Source organism: Mirounga leonina, unplaced genomic scaffold, assembly GCF_011800145.1.
Source record: "Mirounga leonina isolate KUSES-001 unplaced genomic scaffold, KU_Mleo_1.0 Mir_168, whole genome shotgun sequence".
Classification (NCBI taxonomy): Eukaryota; Metazoa; Chordata; class Mammalia; order Carnivora; family Phocidae; genus Mirounga; species Mirounga leonina.
Genome location: NW_023270426.1, coordinates 62,209,729 through 62,227,023, shown reverse-complemented (window position 1 = coordinate 62,227,023; position 17,295 = coordinate 62,209,729). Strand labels below are relative to the sequence as shown.

The 17,295-nt window shown below is 34.1% G+C and overlaps 1 long non-coding RNA gene across 1 annotated transcript in view; it reads left to right on the top strand.

Moving 5' to 3' along the window:
• The window catches only part of LOC118017001, a 77,417-nt gene that overhangs the window by 14,193 nt on the left and 45,929 nt on the right, over window positions 1-17,295 (top strand). Inside the window, exon 2 of the long non-coding RNA XR_004681011.1 lies at window positions 3,914-4,045. This is a non-coding gene — a long non-coding RNA (uncharacterized LOC118017001). The remainder of the gene's footprint in view (window positions 1-3,913; window positions 4,046-17,295) is intronic.

The following is a 17,295-nucleotide window of genomic DNA, read 5'->3' as shown; positions in this document are numbered from 1 at the left end:
ACAAAATTGATCTACAGTTCCTCAAATATGTATGAAACTGCAAGAGACTTCCAGTAGCCAAAACAATATTGAAAAAGTAAATGTATGTCCCTGCTTTCATCTCTTATTTCAGTTATTTGCATTTTTTTTCTTAGTATAGCTAAAGGTTTCTCATTTTTGTTGATTTTTTTTTTTTTTCCCAAAAAGCTGACCTTTGGTTTAATGATTCTCTCTGTTGCTTTTCTCTTCTCTATTTTGTTTCTCTTGGCTATGATTTTTATTATTTCTTTCCTCCTCTCAGTTAGGGTTTCATTTGTTGTTCTTTTTCTAGTTCCTTAAGGTGTGAAGTTGGGTTGTGGACATGAGATCTTTTTTAAATGGAGGTGTTTACAGCCATAAATTTCCCACAGAACACTTCTTTTGCTGCTCCCTATATGTTTTGGTATGTTGTATTTTTATTTTCATTTATCTCAAAGTATTTTTTGTGTCTCCTAGTGATTCCTTACTTGATCTACTGGTTGCTTAAGAGTATGTTGCTTAGTTTCCAGGTGTTTGAGTTTTCCAGTTTTCCTTCTGGTATTGATTTCTAGCTTCATTCCATTGTGGTCAGAGAAGATACTTTGAATGATTTTAATATTTTTTTAAATTTGAATTGTCTTATGGCATAACATATGGTTTATTCTAGAGAATGTTCCAGTGCAGTTGAGAAGAATAGATATTCTGCCATTGTTGGATAGAGTGTTTTGCACATGTCTGTAAAGTCTAGTTGGGTTTATAGTATTATTCAGGTCCTCTCTTTCCTTATTAATTTTCTGTCTATGTGTTCTATCCATTATTGAAGTAGGCTGTTGAAGTTTCCAACTATTATTATATACTGTCTTTCTCCCTTCAATTCTTTAATTTTAATTTATTGAGGAATCTCCAAACTGTTTTCCATAGTTGCTGCACCAGTTTGCATTTCCATGAACAGTGCACGAGGGTTTTTTTTCCTCCACATCTTCACCATAGATGTTTATAATTGTTATATCTTTGTGATGAGTTATTCTTTATCACTCTAAAATATCTTTGTCTCTTGTAACAGTTTTTGATGTAAAATCCATTTGCTCATATTAATATTGTGAACTGGGCTCCCTTTTTGTTACTATTTGCATGTAATACCTTTTTCCTTCCTTTCAGTTTCAACTTGTGTTTTTGGGTGTAAAATGAGTCTCTTATACGCAGTTTATAGTTGTATCATTTTTTTTAAATTCATTCTACCAATAGTTGTCTTTTATTTTATTTTTTCAAATTTTCATTTAAATTCTAGTTAACATATAGTGCAGTGTTGGTTTCAGGAGTAGAATTCAGTTATTCATCACTTATATGAAACACCCAGTGCTCATCATATCAAGTGCCCTCCTTAATACCCATCACCCATCTAGCCCATCCCCCCACCTCCCTCCATCACCCCTGTTTGTTTTCTATCTTTAAGGGTCTCTTATGGTTTGTCTCCTCTCTTTTTTCTTTATCCCCCCTCCCATATGTTCATCTATTTTGTTTCTTAAATTCCACATATGAGTGAAATCATATGGTATTTCTTTTTCTCTGACTTATTTCGCTTAGCATAATACACTCTAGTTCTATACATGTTGTTGTGAATGGCAAGATCTCACTCTCTTTGATGGCTGAGTAATATTCCATTGTGTATATATACCACATCTTCTTTATCCATTCATCAATTGATGGACATTTGGGCTCTTTACATAGTTTGGCTATTGTTGATAATGCTGAATAGCTGTCTTTTAATTGATGAGTTTAGCCCATTTACTTTTATAGTGATTATTCGATATAAAAGACATTTCTGCCATTGTGCTGTTTGTTTTCTATGTGTCATGTCCTTTTTTTTGTTCCTCAATTCCTCACTGCTGCCTTTTGTGTTTGATTTTTTTTTTCTAGTATACCATTTTGATTCCCTCTTCATTAACTTTTTTTTTATTTGAGTATAGTTGACACACAATGTTACATTGGCTTCAGGTGTATTCATTTCTTTTTATGTATATTTTTAGTTATTTTCTTAGTGGCTACCATGGGGATTATAATTAGCATCCTAAATTTATAAAAATTTCGTTTGAATTGATACCAGCTTAACTTCAGTTGCATGTATTTCTAGCTTTATCCTCTCCTTTATGTTGTTATTGTCACAATTGCATCTTTATGCATTGTGTGCCCATTAACATAGATTTATAATTATTATTTTGTGCATGTCTTTTAAATGATAAGGAAATAAAAAGAGTTATTTACCAAAAATGCAATAATACTAGGTTTTATATTTACCTATGTGGTTAACTTTATCAGTGATCTTTATTTCTTTGTATGGCTTTGAGTTACTGTCTAATATCCTTTCATTTCAGCTTGAAGTACTTCCATTAGCATTACTTATAGAGAACATCTACTAGTATTGAATTCCTTTAGCTTTTGTTTATCTGGGAATGTAATTTTTTTTCATTTTTGAAGCATTGTTTTGCTGAATACAGAATTCTTGGTTGCATTTTTTTCCTTTCAGTTCTTTAAATATATTGTCCTCCTATCATTTGGCCTTCATTGTTTCTGATAAGAAATAGGGCATTAATCTTTCTTGAGGATGCCTTGTATATGATGAATTGCTTTTCTCTTGTTGCTTTCACGATTCTTTGTCCTTCCACAATTTGATAATAATGTGGTGTAGATTTCTTTGTCCTCCTTAGAGTTTGTTGACCTTCTTGGATGTGTATATTCATATCTTTCATCAAATTTGGGATGCTTTTGGATAATATTTCTTCAAAAAATTTTTTTCTGCTTCTTTTTCTTTCTCTTCTCCTGGGACTCCCATAATGTATATATTGGTATGTTGATGGTGTCCCATCTTAGGCCCTGTTCATTTTGCTTTGTTTTTATTTTTCTCCCCAGACTGGGCAATTATAATTGCTCTGTTTTCAGATGTGAAGATTCTCTCTTTTGCTTGTTTATATTTGCTGTTGAATGCCTCTCATTGAAATTTTTGTTTTATCTTTTGTACTTTTTAGCCCCATAATTTCTACTTTGATTTTTTAATGATTTCTCTTTGTTGATATTCCTTATTTGTTTGTGCATACTTTTCCTAATTTACTTTGGTTCTTTGTCCATGGCTTTCTTCAGCTCATTGAGCATATTTAAGGTAGTAAATTAAAGTATTTGCCTACTAAGTTCAGTGTCTGGGCTTTTTTAGGATGGTTTCTGTCAGTTTTTTTCCCTATGAATGAGTAATATTTTTCCACTTATGTGCTTTATAATTTTCTTGATATCTGGACATTTTGAATATTGTAATGTAATTCTCGAAATCAAATTCTTCCCTCTACACCAAGGTTTGCTATTGTTACTTGATGAAGGCTGCAGTCATTCATTTGTTTATTGTTTGTGTTGTGTTTGCAGACTGTATTTCTTGTCATGTGTGGTCACTGAAGTCTATATTCTGTTACCTCTGTGGTCAGCCAGTGACCTGACAGAGATTTCCTTATATACCTGGATCCAGTGAGGGTAAAAAAATTTAAAAGGGTATTATGTCTCTGTGACTTCCTTCAGTGGTGCAAGCAAAGCAACCTGCTGGGTTGAACCAGTGGCCAGGCCTCTGTCTTGGCCCCACAGTGAACTGCCATGTAGATCAAAACACAGAACTTTAGTTTTTAGAGGAGAAGGTCTCTAGTGTCTGCCCTAATGTTGGAAAGCTGCATCAGGAATTTAGGTTGTTGTCCCCATGGTTACTTTTGGCAGGGCTTGTGGATTGTAGCTGCTATGTGTAATGCTGAAATTCACTAGAACTTAGTCTCTTTCTTCATCAAGTACTCCCCTGGATGCTACAATGTTCAACTAGACTCCAGAGTTCTGAAATAGTTGTTTCTAACAGGTTTTTGTTTTTTGTTTTTGTTTTTGTTTTTACCAGCTCGATAGTTGTTTTGGTGGAGGGACTGATTCTAGAGCTTCCTACTCTGTCATCATCCATGATACTACTCCCCGCTGTGTTCATTTTTAAAAGTGTTCCAGTTCACACATTAAGTTTTATGGTCACCCATGGGTAAGTAAATGACAAGAACAAGAGAAAGAGATGAAAAGAAGTTCTTATAGAAAGTATGAACTATGAGGATCATCAATAAATATTTATTGACTAAAAGAAAATAAGCTGTCAGATGAATGCTACAGGTTTTTCCTAGTTTTAGTTCTATATAGTTTCTGCCTGTTAGGAAGTTTTTATATTAGTCTAGCATGGGTACGGTGAATGCCTTTGTTGTTAGCGTTGACCAGTCACATTGATTTTTATCATGGGTTTATATACAGGGTATAATAACATGTAAACTAAGAGGTGGGATCTGTGGAACAGCTGTATCTCTTGTTCCGGACATGGCTGCCATATTTTCTGTCTTTCTACTTGATCCCCTTCTCAAATCTGTAGGTGGGTCATGAACAATTGCTTCATGGCTGTGTGTAGCCTGTAGGCCTTATGTTGTGTAGGCCTGCTATAGACAATGCTCTTTAGTTGGGCAGAAAACTTGCTGCATTGGCTTCCCTCCCATTTCAGAAAGCTGAGTACATGCTGTTACTGCAGCATTTTGTCAATGCCAGCTCGAGGAGCAAGATCCTGGGATTGAAAATCAAACTAGGGGCTCCAAATGGTGATAAAGACCACTGTGTTTTGACTATTGAGTCTGAATATATTTATAATCACATAGAGGTGCTTTTTTGAACATGGGTTAATATGCATTTACTCATTCTGGAAATTTATGAGACTTCACCTGATTTTAGAGTCCCCATTAAAGTTTTTGGTACTACTTGGAAAAGAATAATAGAGTACATTTGGGAAAAATGCTTTCAATGAGAGATCTTGCATTGACTGGCGGGCTGACTGTGTCTCCATCACTCCCACACATACTCAGAATGCTACAAGTGATAGCAAATTTAATGTTTTTAAAATATAAGTGAATAAAAGTGGAAAAGTGAAAATGACTTGTTTACCTTTTTTTGTTTTGTATTAAAAATACATAAATTAGTGTTAGTGAAATTAAGTAAAATAATTTCCTATTTCTCTAAGTAGCCACATTTTATGGTTCAATTTTAAACTGGGGGTTTAAAAGGGGGTTGTGATGGAACTCCCATCAGAACATCAGCTGTATCATATGAAAGGACTGCATATAGTATCTTGATAGTATTAAAACTTTAGAATATTTTTAATTATAATTAAAATGTATAAATTATAATCATCTACAAAAGAAAATAGTTTTAATCTTTTGCATAGTTTTCCATGTGATTTTAATGCTGTGTACATTAGTATTGGTGCTTGAGTTTAATATTACTTTTGCTAGCATTAAAATTGTTAACACCGTAACTTTGTAATGCATATTTGAATATTTAATTATGTTGCTATAAACAGCTTTGCTAATGTTATATTTTCAGTGAATATGATGGGCCTTCTGTTAGTGCTGGCATTTAAACAATCTTGCTTTCTATTTTCTTTTTGTATATACAATGAAAACTATTCCCACCTGAGATTTCCCCAAAATTTCACTTGGGAAACAGAACAAATTTGAAGGATGTTTTCTATATGTTGCTCAAATCAAGCTTTGCTTTGAATCAAGCCAAATGATGAAAACATAGTCCAGCCTTCTTTCCAGCAGAATGCAATTACCTTTAAGGCCTATAGTAAAAAGACCAACTAATTGAGAACACTTGTCTTTGTTTTTAGTTAGCAAAAATTCTTAATAAGAATGTCCATTTTCTAAATTCTAAAAAGTTGGGTTTATTTTTAATGAATTAAAAGTTGGGAGCTCTGAAAATTAAAGCATGTGCAGGTTACTCTCTTCCTCAAGGGGACATATACTACTGCTGTGCTCGTGTGAAGTAATAATGAGATACCATAAGCAAACAGTAGATGATTCATGTCAGATGGTTCTTCAATAACGTTAGGGGGGAAAAAGCAGCTGATGTATGGGATATTGAAGGCAGATTAAGTTGTTAATGTATATTAGTATATTCTTAATTTCCTTTTAATTGAAAAAGACATATTGACTTTAATTAGAACCATTTCACAGGAACTGTCAATTAGCACATGTCAAACTAGTTAATTCAGAACAGAATTCTTTTAATTAGGGTCTGCTTTCCTTTAACTATGGGGCCAATGAAATCAGCCTTTCCTTATCTAGATTTTAAATGTCTCTAAGACATATAATACAAATGTAGACTCTTATCTATTATTAGAAGCCCATATGGATAACATTAAAATGATGATGCTGGCATTGTTCATGCAGCACAAATCAGAGTCCCTTTATGACTGTTAGAAAAAAAATGGCTTTGAACAAAGACTATTTTAAATACCAGATTTATCCTACTTTAAAGAGACTACAAAATTTATGACATGCATGTTCACATTTAAAGTATTATTTAATACGTCTGCTCAAATAAATGGGCCTATTCAAACGTTTTGTGTGTTCTATCAGCCGAAGACACATAAAACATTGTCAAGCCATACAGCAACATTTTTTCCTTAAATGAACTGTAATCAAAAAGGGAAAACAGACTGAATGATTTTTTTTTTTTTGCACAACATAAAAATAGCATTGTTAAATTTCATTGCATCCAAAGATTTAATATGAATAGTTGATACGGTGAGTAACCCACTAGTAGTGAGCTAATGTGGTCTTAGTAATCAGGCAGTGTAAAATCTGAAACTTGGCTTTTTCTTAATGTAACATTATGGAATTGGAGCGTCTAAGTTACATTTCACATGAGGATGAGCATGTACAGTGAGCTTGGTGGGGCAGGGCTGTGTGGTGTTTACCTATAAAATAGGTATACTCAATATTAGAAGATTTTTTAAAAAAGATTTATTTATTTTATTTTATTTTATTATTTTTTTATTTTTTAAAGATTTTATTTATTTATTTAACAGAGAGAGACACAGTCAGAGAGGGAACACAAGCAGGGGGAGTGGGAGAGGGAGAAGCAGACTTCCCGCTGAGCAGGGAGCCCGATGTGGGGCTCGATTCCAGGACCCTGGGATCATGACATGAGCCGAAGGCAGATGCTTAACAACTGAGCCACCCAAGTGCCCCAAGATTTATTTATTTGAGAGAGAGAGAGAGAGAGAGAGAGAGAGAGAGAGAGAGGGGGAGGGGCAGAGGGAGAGACTTCAAGCAGACTCCTTGTTGAGTGCAGAGCCCAACACAGGGCTTGATCTCACAACCCATGAGATTATGACTTGAGCTGAAACCAAGAGTTGATTAACCGACTGAGCCACCTAGGCTCCCCAAAAGAAGATTTTAAGTGGTGTATAAAGGAAAATTAATGTGAAATCTAGCTTACTTTATCACATAAGATTTAGCCACTATTTTACTGAGTTAGAGAGTAAGCAAGGATTACAGGAATTAATAAAACAGAGTATTTAATAAGCTAATGTCTGGATTCCAAAGAGAATTATCTAGTATGTACCCCCATATTTGTTCACTTATGGTAGGTACATTTAACTTAATGATAACCATAGTGTTCCTTTCTAAGGTGTGCTGTAGTATACCTACCAGTAGCTGCATTTGTGGCAGTTGAATTAGATGAAGAATTGTAGTAATCTACTTTTGGTTAACAGGCAAAACAACAAAAGCAGTAAACAAGACAAATAAAATGCAACCAAAAAACCCCCCTTTTCTTCCAGAGTTGACCTCTTTCTTCTGAACTGTTCTTAGAGGTACCTCAGCTCTCTACTGTGTGTTTGAGAGACACAGCTTACATTTAACAATTCCCTATTTTGTTTCAATCTGTAGCTTTTAACTTTTTTTGGTGCCATATAGTCACTTGAGTCTGTGATTAAAGATATTAGTCCTCGGGGCACCTGGGTGGCTCAGTCGTTAAGCGTCTGCCTTCGGCTCAGGTCATGATCTCAGGGTCCTAGGATCGAGCCCCGCATCAGGGTCCCTGCTCTGGCGGGAAGCCTGCTTCTCCCTCTCCCGCTCCCCCTGCTTGTGTTCCCTCTCTCGCTGTGTCTCTGTCAAATAAATAAATCTTAAAAAAAAAAAAAAAGATATTAGTCCTCTTACCAGAAAAATGGGCCTAGGCATACATGCACTCAATGTTCAGGGTGGTAAATCTTAATAAAAAATAATTTAATACAGCTTGCTGAAGGATGAAACCTCAGTTGTAACTGACTACTTGTAGTGTCACAGGCACTCTGCTTGGTCTGAATATAAGATGAGTTACCTTAACACCTGACTAACTGCGACAAATTATTTAAACATTTTCAGAAATTACTATGTGATTCTTTTTTTTTTTTCAACCTTTTTTTCTTTCTGAACTGGTTAAAAATTGACATATATTTACAAATCTTATACAAGTTTTAGTATACGTGCTGCCGAAGTGAGCACAATCTTATACAAGTTTTAAATATGACAAGATTGACAATTTTACATAAAAATTGCCTGAAAAATATAATTATGAAAACAGTTAGATGAGGCTAATTTTAAAAGTTTAATTCAACAGATTTTATTAATCATTTCCATCTTAATTATAATTCTATCTTGGTTAATAATCTTAGGTGATATTAATTAATACTACAATTTTGGTCCATATTTTTCTGTTTATTCACTTAAATTGTATAATTTATGATTATGAAGAAGACATAAAGCATATAATCTTGGGTGTGGTGCTAATTAATTTCTTGATTATCCATGAGTCACTTATCCATGCTGTGCCAGGGTTTAAATTTGAACACAGTTTTGAGAAATATCAACACATTCAGAATCTGTTCTTCTACTAGATACCCTTAATTCCTTTGTATCTTCAGAGGGGTAATTTTTGGGGTGTGTGTGTGCACACACATTCAATCTTTAAGAGTCTACTGTAGCGCTGTTGAACATATATGTATATAAAGTATACATAGTTGGTGTGCTTTAGTCCCACTTTGCTCCTTGATTGTAGCAGTTTAAATTGCTTTGTCTATTTCAAATGCATATGTAAAGTTGACCTTCGGTGCATTCATCAGCAACAAAAAGTTTGACCTTTGGAAATTTACAGGATACATGAGCCTTAACTTGGTTTAGTGATCTTAATGGTATAGATGGTGTAGATTTTATATATTGGTAAGAATAGGCAAAAATTATTCAGAGCATATGTTTGTGAATCAAAACCATAGCCATTTAACTCTGACTTGGTTAGCAGCATTTTAACAGATTATTTAAATTATTAGGAGCTATTATTTTATTTTTTTTAAGATTTTATTTATTTATTTGACAGTGAAAGAGGGAACACAAGCAGGGGGAGTGGGAGAGGGAGAAGCAGACTTCCCATGGAGCAGGGAGCCCGATGCGGGGCTCGATCCCAGGACCCTGGGATCATGACCTGAGCCAAAGGCAGACACTTAAAGACTGAGCCACCCAGGTGCCCCAGGAGCTATTATTTCAAATAGCTTTATCTAAATAGGAAAATTACAGAAATCACTGGAATGCTTTATGTAAAGGAAAGTAGCTTTCAGATTAAAGTTTTTAATTGTTGGATTTTAAGAGTTAAATGGAAATTTTCTTAATTATTTCATCCACTTCTAGATCCTTAATCAATATGGTGTTGATTTTACTAGGGACTACCATCCTGTATGTGGGATTTCTTTCTCCATGTATATGTAACTATCCCCACCCCTGCAACCTCTGACATACACACATCTTTTCTACCTAATGATTAACAGTTGTCTAACATATTAATTATATGTAATATTATAATTTAGTAAGCTTTATTTTTTATATCTTGAGTGAGAGTGTGTTCATGTATCTTTTGGAAAGTGACAGGGAAATATATATATAATATATATAGTCAGCCATTCTCAGGTTAGTTTGGTTCAGTACCTCAAATATTTATTAAACATCTCTTATTTTCAGAAACAGTTAATATTAGGTATTATCTTGTTGAACACTAGTTAAAATGTTTATTTGCCTTTCTCTTGACTGTGTAGAATCTGTTAAAAACTAGTAATTTTCAGTAAATTAGCAGTTGCCTTTTCCAAAATTATTTAGTGCCTTATAGTTGAAATATTTTCAAGACTATTATCTTATGCAAGATGAACAATCCCATCATTACAGTTATTTCATTTCTTTTGCTGATATCATTAGGGGTTCTGGCATATGGAAAAGCTGGGTTCAAATTCCAGTATCAGTAAGTAGCTTTGTAAACTTAGATAAATTGCCTAACCTCTTAGGTTCAGTTCCCTCCTTTGAAAACGGGGATAATAATACCTACTTTATAATGTCATATGGATTAAATGGAATATGTAAAGGGTTTAGCTTCTTGTCTTTTACATACTCAATAAATCTGGTTCCTATCCCTTTCTCAGTTTTGTTGTACTAACTGCCTCTATTGAGAAATGCAGTGTTTTGTTGTATTAATTACCTGTACTGAGAAATTTGTTGTTAAATAAATTTACCCCTAGATGGAAATACAAATTGTTAGCATGAATGCTCTACTATTTTGATAGTTAATAGATATTAACAGGGGAAGGGTATCTCTGTCCTTAGTGCTTCCAGTGAAACCAGCTATGACAATCATCTACGTAGGACCAGGAGTCCTTTCTTCACCATTTACGTGAAATATTTTATGACTGTCACTCAGTGAAGTGGCTTTTAACAAAAACCATTTGTTTATAATAGTTCAATGTAGAATATTCAAATATTCTTTTTTTTTTCTTCAGTAAGTTGTATGCCTGATGTGGGGCTTGAACTCATGATCCCAAGATCAAGAGTTGCATGCTTTACTGACTGCACTCCCAAATATTCCTGAATAGCAATATTAGCTTCTAAAAATGTAAAAAGGATATATAAAAATAGCCTATAATTGTACCAGCTAGAAGAAATCACTGTAAATATTTTGGTGTACTTTCTATGTATGTGCTGAGAATTTTATTAGGTCATTACATTTTATTCACAATTGTGATTTAAATGGCTGCACAGTATTCATTTTTTTAACTAAGTTCTTTTTGAAGTTTGCATTTTTTTCCTGCTCCAGTAAGTAAATTTAAGAGTCTCATGCTCTACTGACTGAGCTAGCCGGGCGCCTACCAATAAGTAAATTTAGAATGTACATCTTTATATATATAAACTTTATATGCATTTCTTATTATTTCTTTAGGATAATTCTTAGAAGTAGAATTATTGGTCAAAGAAAATTAACGTTAACATTTGATATATATTAACCTAAGTTGCTTTCTAGAAAAGTGTCAATTTATACTCCCACTATCCCCAAATATAACCTCTGACAAAAGAGTGAATTGCTTTTTGAATATACAGTTTGGCTAGTTGTTAAGTCAGTTGATTAATGTATAGTTTTTCGCTAATTGATTTTTGCCTAATTGATTCAGTTTGGCACTAATTTAGGAAGAGGCCAGATAACATTTTAATGACCCATGTGATCTCGCCGGGGATTTCCTGAAGATAGCTTTTAATTTAAAAGTAATGTTTAAAGTAACATTTGGTGTAAGTGGTAGCTGGCATGCCAATTTGACTTAGTCATTTTTTGATTTTTATATGTTATAAAGTCTCTTTGGGGCTAATTTCTATAGCAATTTTTAGAGGAAAATGAGATTCTTCTATTGTGCAATTAAAGTATTTGCATTATTGGCAATATACAGAGAGAATCTTAAGGGTAAAAATCAGCTCATTTTATTTTGTAGTAAAATCAGAAATAGGAAAAATATGCTAACATGATAATATCTAATGAGGGAAATGTTCCACGCAGATGTCTGTTTTTCTATTAATCCCTAAAATGACTCTATGCTTTTACTTATATGGGTAACATCAGATACAAATATGTTACTAGGAATATATAGCCACTTACAAAAAGCATAAGCACAATATGAGTTTAGAATTTTACTAAATTCAGTTTTAAATCTTTAGATAATGTAAGATTTGAGATTTCAACAAAGATATAATGTCTGCTGTGTATGCTACTTCTGAGAGTTATTTAGGTATTTTTCTCTTGTTTAGCTGCATTTACCACAGCTTGTAACATAGGGAAACGAGAACTGGGTCCTGTATGATGTATCTTTTATGGGACACAAAGAAATATAATTTTCTTAGTTATTTTTTAAACCTCTATCTAGGCACACTGCAACCAATATTATTTTTATGACAGTGTACAGATAACATCATAAGCTCTCAAGCTAACAAAAAGGGCATGTGAAAGGAAAAGAGAAAATACAATTTTTGTTTTCATTGTTGTCAGTGGGAATTTTCATGTTTTCTTTGTACGTTGAGCACCTTTTCATGTTTATTTTACTACACCGATAGCATTTTTGCATTTCAGTAACACCAACTTAGTGAAAATGAAAATGAATATTTGCTGCTCTTACTATTGTTCTAGATTTCTGTCCTGTAAATACTTACCTTTTATAGTAATGAGTTATTTCAGAATAGAAATGCTTTAAGGACATGTATTTTGTTTTAAGCTAGATTAGGCTGCTAAATAAAGTAAATTTGGACCTTTCCCTTCATGGTTGGTAAATATGTTGTGGTATTAATACAGACAAATACAAACGGTTGTCATATTCTGCACTTGTCATTTTCTCTACTGAATACATGTCAGTGAAGGCACAGCTTTGGTAAGGGCTGGGGAGAGACATATACAGAAATGGTCACCCTTTTGCATTGGTAATAACATCCTTCAGTCTTGAAACTCACAAAAGCAATTAATAAAGCCACACTGCTAGCTACACATATTTTATACAAACTCTATCAGATTTAATAGTATTCTAGACTTGAATGTACAGTGACAGAGACAGGGTGTGTGGGTGTGGGGAGTTGGAAAGATGAAATAGGGAAAGATGTAGAGGAGAGTAATACTCTAGGCATTTGATTTTTAATTTGTAGAATTAACTTTTTTTTCTCTTAAGTCTTGAAATTACGGTTATAATTGAAGTTAATTTAAGCATAGTTACCAAAATAATGAAATAAATCATTTATGACTTGACATCTTGTTTGTTATTGAATATATTGATTAGCTGTAAGTAGGTCATCATGTAGTTTATAAATCTTAATGCTTTGTCATTTGTGAATATTCCTGATATTAAGAGAAATAAGCCCATTTCTCCTTGCTTGGATTTTTCTTTGCTCTCTAGGATTAATGGGCAAAGCATGAACTTCATTATGAATTTCTCCTAAAATTTTGATTTACAGTTTACTTTCTTTTTTTTAAATTTTATTTTATTATGTTATGTTAATCACCATACATTACATCATTAGTTTTTGATGTAGTGTTCCATGATTCGTTGTTTGCGTATGATACCCAGTGCTCCATTCAATACATGCCCTCTTTAATACCCATCACCAGGCTAACCCATCCTCCCACCCCCCTCTCCCACCGGAGAACCCTCAGTTTGTTTCTCAGAGTCCATAGTCTCTCATGGTTCGTCTCCCCCTCCGATTTCCCCCCCTTCATTTTTCCCTTCCTACTGTCTTTTTTATTTTCAAACATATAATATATTATTTGTTTCAGAGGTACAGGTCTGTGATTCAACAGTCTTACACAATTCACAGTGCTCACCATAACACATACCCTCCCCAATGTACAGTTTACTTTCTTAAGACTCAGTTTGAATTACAGAGATCATGTTCTACCTGTAACCACTTATGGGAGGTTTCCAAATGAGTAAGTTGACCTTCTGGGATAAGAAATTTTGAGAGGTCTTTAAAATTAATAGATGTTATTATGTTGGCTGCTGCTAAGGTGTTAGAGTTTATTCTTCAAAAAGTCCAGTTGAATGCCAGTGTCATTTGGTGAGGGGTGGGGATATACAATCATTTATAGGCCTGCTGGTACTGTTTTGTCAATTTTCTTTTCTTTTCTTCTTTTCTTCTCTTTCTTTCTTTCTTTCTTTCTTTCTTTCTTTCTTTCTTTCTTTCTTTCTTTCTCTCTCTCTCTCTTTCTTCTTTTTCTTCTTCTTCTTCTTCTTCTTCTTCTTCTTCTTCTTCTTCTTCTTCCTTCTTCCTTCTTCCTTCTTCCTTCTTCCTTCTTTCTTTCTTCTTTCTTCTTCTTTCTGTTTCCATTAATAGGCACCAGGATCAACTTAAAAAAAGGTAATGTCAGGCTTAGGATTTTAGCAAATATACTTTAGTGGATAGGTCATGAGTTTTTTAATGGAGTGTGAGGATAAAAGTCAAAGATGTTGATTGTTTTTTATAAAGCATGGTGCCTATAGTTAACAATATGATAGTTGAACTTTAAAATATGTTAAGAGGATGGATCTCATGTTAAGTGTTCTTAGGACAGAACAAAATCAAAGACACAAGAGAAATACTAGGAAAGTTTTGCAGATAATAGATATGTTTATAGTACCTTGATAGTGGCGATGGTATTAGGGGTGCATGCATATGTCCAAACCCATCACAATGCATACATTAAATATGTGCAATTTTTTATATATCAATTATACCTCAATAAAGTTAATAAGCAATGCATGTTGATTGTATTTTAAAGATATATTCTGGAGAAGGAAGAGAAGAAAATTAAACAGATGAAGACATAAAGCATTCAATTCTTGATGTAAGACTTTGTTAAAGGGAATGGCTTTATGATTCTCTGTTTCAGTCTATTGCCTTCATGATGAGTGTGATACTGCTGATAATGATGTTGGTGTTCTCCTTGGCATTTAAAGGAATATCAAATATATTCTTAATAGTTTCTCATTAGAGAGATTTTCTTCTGCTGAGACTACTGATTCACAGGAAAAAACTCTTTGAGTATAATCTACAAGTGAAAAAACAGTTCATGACAAAGAAAGCAAAAGAGGAGGAGGTAAAGAGAATAAACATTAGAGAAGGAAGATGAGGGAGAATAGGCGAGATTAAAAAAAATATATATTTTTCTCCTTTCAGCTCAGGCCTCAACCAACTGCAGCTTGGCTTCCTTTTGCATCCATCCTGCCGATCATCCTCAAGCTACTAAAAAACTCTCTAATTCCGGTGCTAATCCAGTTCCTCCAGACTTTTACCTTTTCTTTCCACAGGTATTCTAGGTTCACATGGCCACCATAACCATTACTGGTTTTTGTATTCCTCATTCCATTGTTATTTATTTGAAACCTTTCTTGAATATTCAAATATTCCCACTTAGTTAACTAAACAGATTCACTGTCCATGATAATTCAGTGTCACTTTATGCCAGGCATGTTCTAGGCTCTTGATGTGTAACAGTTAATGAGATGAAGTCTCAATTCTTATCAAGCTTACATTAAAACAGATAAGTATATTTTTGATTTGCTGTGGGGAGGGAAAAAAAGCAAGTTAAGGGGATAGAGAATAATGGACTATTCTACTTTGGAAAGGGTTATTAAGGAAATTTTCTTTCTGGAGGTGATATTTAAACAGAAATCTGAATGATGTGAGGGAACAAGCTATATGAGTTTTACGGCAGTATGCACCTGGTAGTAGGATGAGACAAGTGCATAGACTTAGGTTTGGTGTCTTCAAGGGTCAGCAAGAAGTGCAGTGCATGGATGAGGAGAGTGGTAGGAAATGAGGTTAAGAGTTAGGCAGAGGCAAATAATGAAAAGGCTTATAGACCACAGAAAAATTTGTGAATTTTATTCTAGGAGTGATGACTTCATCACACTTAGAGGGTTGAGATCAGGGAGGCAAGGTCAACTCACTTCATGCCAGGAATATTTTTTCAAATGAGAGCAGAGCTGCAGGGTATCAGGAGAATTCTTAGGCACTTACCCAGTTGCATTTATTAATATAAACACTACAGTAAAAATGGAGGTGATTGTTCAGGGACAGCTTACACTGAGTGACATTACTGAAGGTCTGTTTTACCTTTGGAAGAGTACTACAGTACCATGATGGGATAGATGACTATTTTCCTAGAAAGATTTCATTGATTTGTTCTTCTAGAGGCCAGTAGAAGTGAAGTCAGTGGTAGCTAATTGAGCAAATATTTTTGTGGGCTTACTAAATACTGGACACCGTGCTGGATGCTGTTGCAAATGTTAGGCTGTGCAGGTATTTGTCCCCATTTTATAGAGAAGAATATTGAAGCTCAGAGGTTCTGTTGTGCCACAGCTGCCATAACTACTTGGCTATCTGAATATTCACACTAAAATAGGCTCTTTGCCTGAATTGCTAGGATTAATTGCAACAGTGTAGATCTGGGTATTAATCATGTTTAATCAGACAATCTGCTGTTAAATTTCTAAACAAGATATTGAAGAGGTAATTAAAAGCCTTGTCTTATATTTTAAAACACATACTTTCTAATTATTTTCTGGAAATTAAAGGACTATGTATGTGGTCATTTTAGAAAAATTAGAAATACAATTTTTTAAACACACACTCACACATTGACAGCCTCTCTGCTTCCGCCTTGTTAATGCCTCCCTCAGATAAACACTTTTCCCAGTGTAAAAAATGGATTCTGGAGGTACTATTATTGTATTTAGTTAAATAGTTGGAGAATGAGTACATTTTACTCATTTTGTTTAGTATTACCAATCATTTACACTTGCCCTAAGATAGTGTATTATTTGCAAAACGAGTTTGGGAAAGTTAATAAATGTGTTTGATAATTCAGTCTATCTAGTGAAATTGTTCCAGAGGTCATCTGAAGAGCTTAGTTCTGTAGTCTCTTGAGTAATAGTGATTTGAAGTCTTATGCTCTGATAGCCTGTCTTTAGGGCATATTACCAAATCCAATATTTATTTGGTGTAATTCTTCCAAAGAAAGAAAAGAAAATGCTTCCCCCTTCCCTTGATAACCTTCCTGCTTACAACAGAGGGTAGAAGTACATCTGTCTACAATGTCAGATGTTCAAGGGATATACTTTTTGTTATTTTTTTGGAAACTCAGTTTCTATTTTGAGCTTCTGTTCAGGTGACTAAAATTTTATTCTTTTTTTTTATTTTTTTAAAGATTTTATTTATTTATTCATGAGAGGCAGAGAGAGAGAGAGAGAGAGAAAGAGAAAGAAGCAGGCTCCCAAGGAGCAGGGAGCCCTATGCGGGACTCGATCCCAGGACCCTAGGATCATGACCTGAGCCGAAGGCAGACGCTTAACCATCTGAGCCACCCAGGCGCCCTAAAATTTTATTCTTAATTAGGGGTCTCTTACTTTTTCCATTTCTCTTACCTCTCCTAATTCTTGGATGGGAGTGGTGGGTCCTACTAGACATCTTCATCTTTTCACAGTGGTGGCATTTGTAGAAATGCTCATCCTTTCATTTTATTTCTGAAGTTATGGGTCATCATAGGTTGCTGCTCATTCCTCATTCTCATCCACAAGGTATTAGCTGGTAAAGCAACTCTTCTTAGAATTTC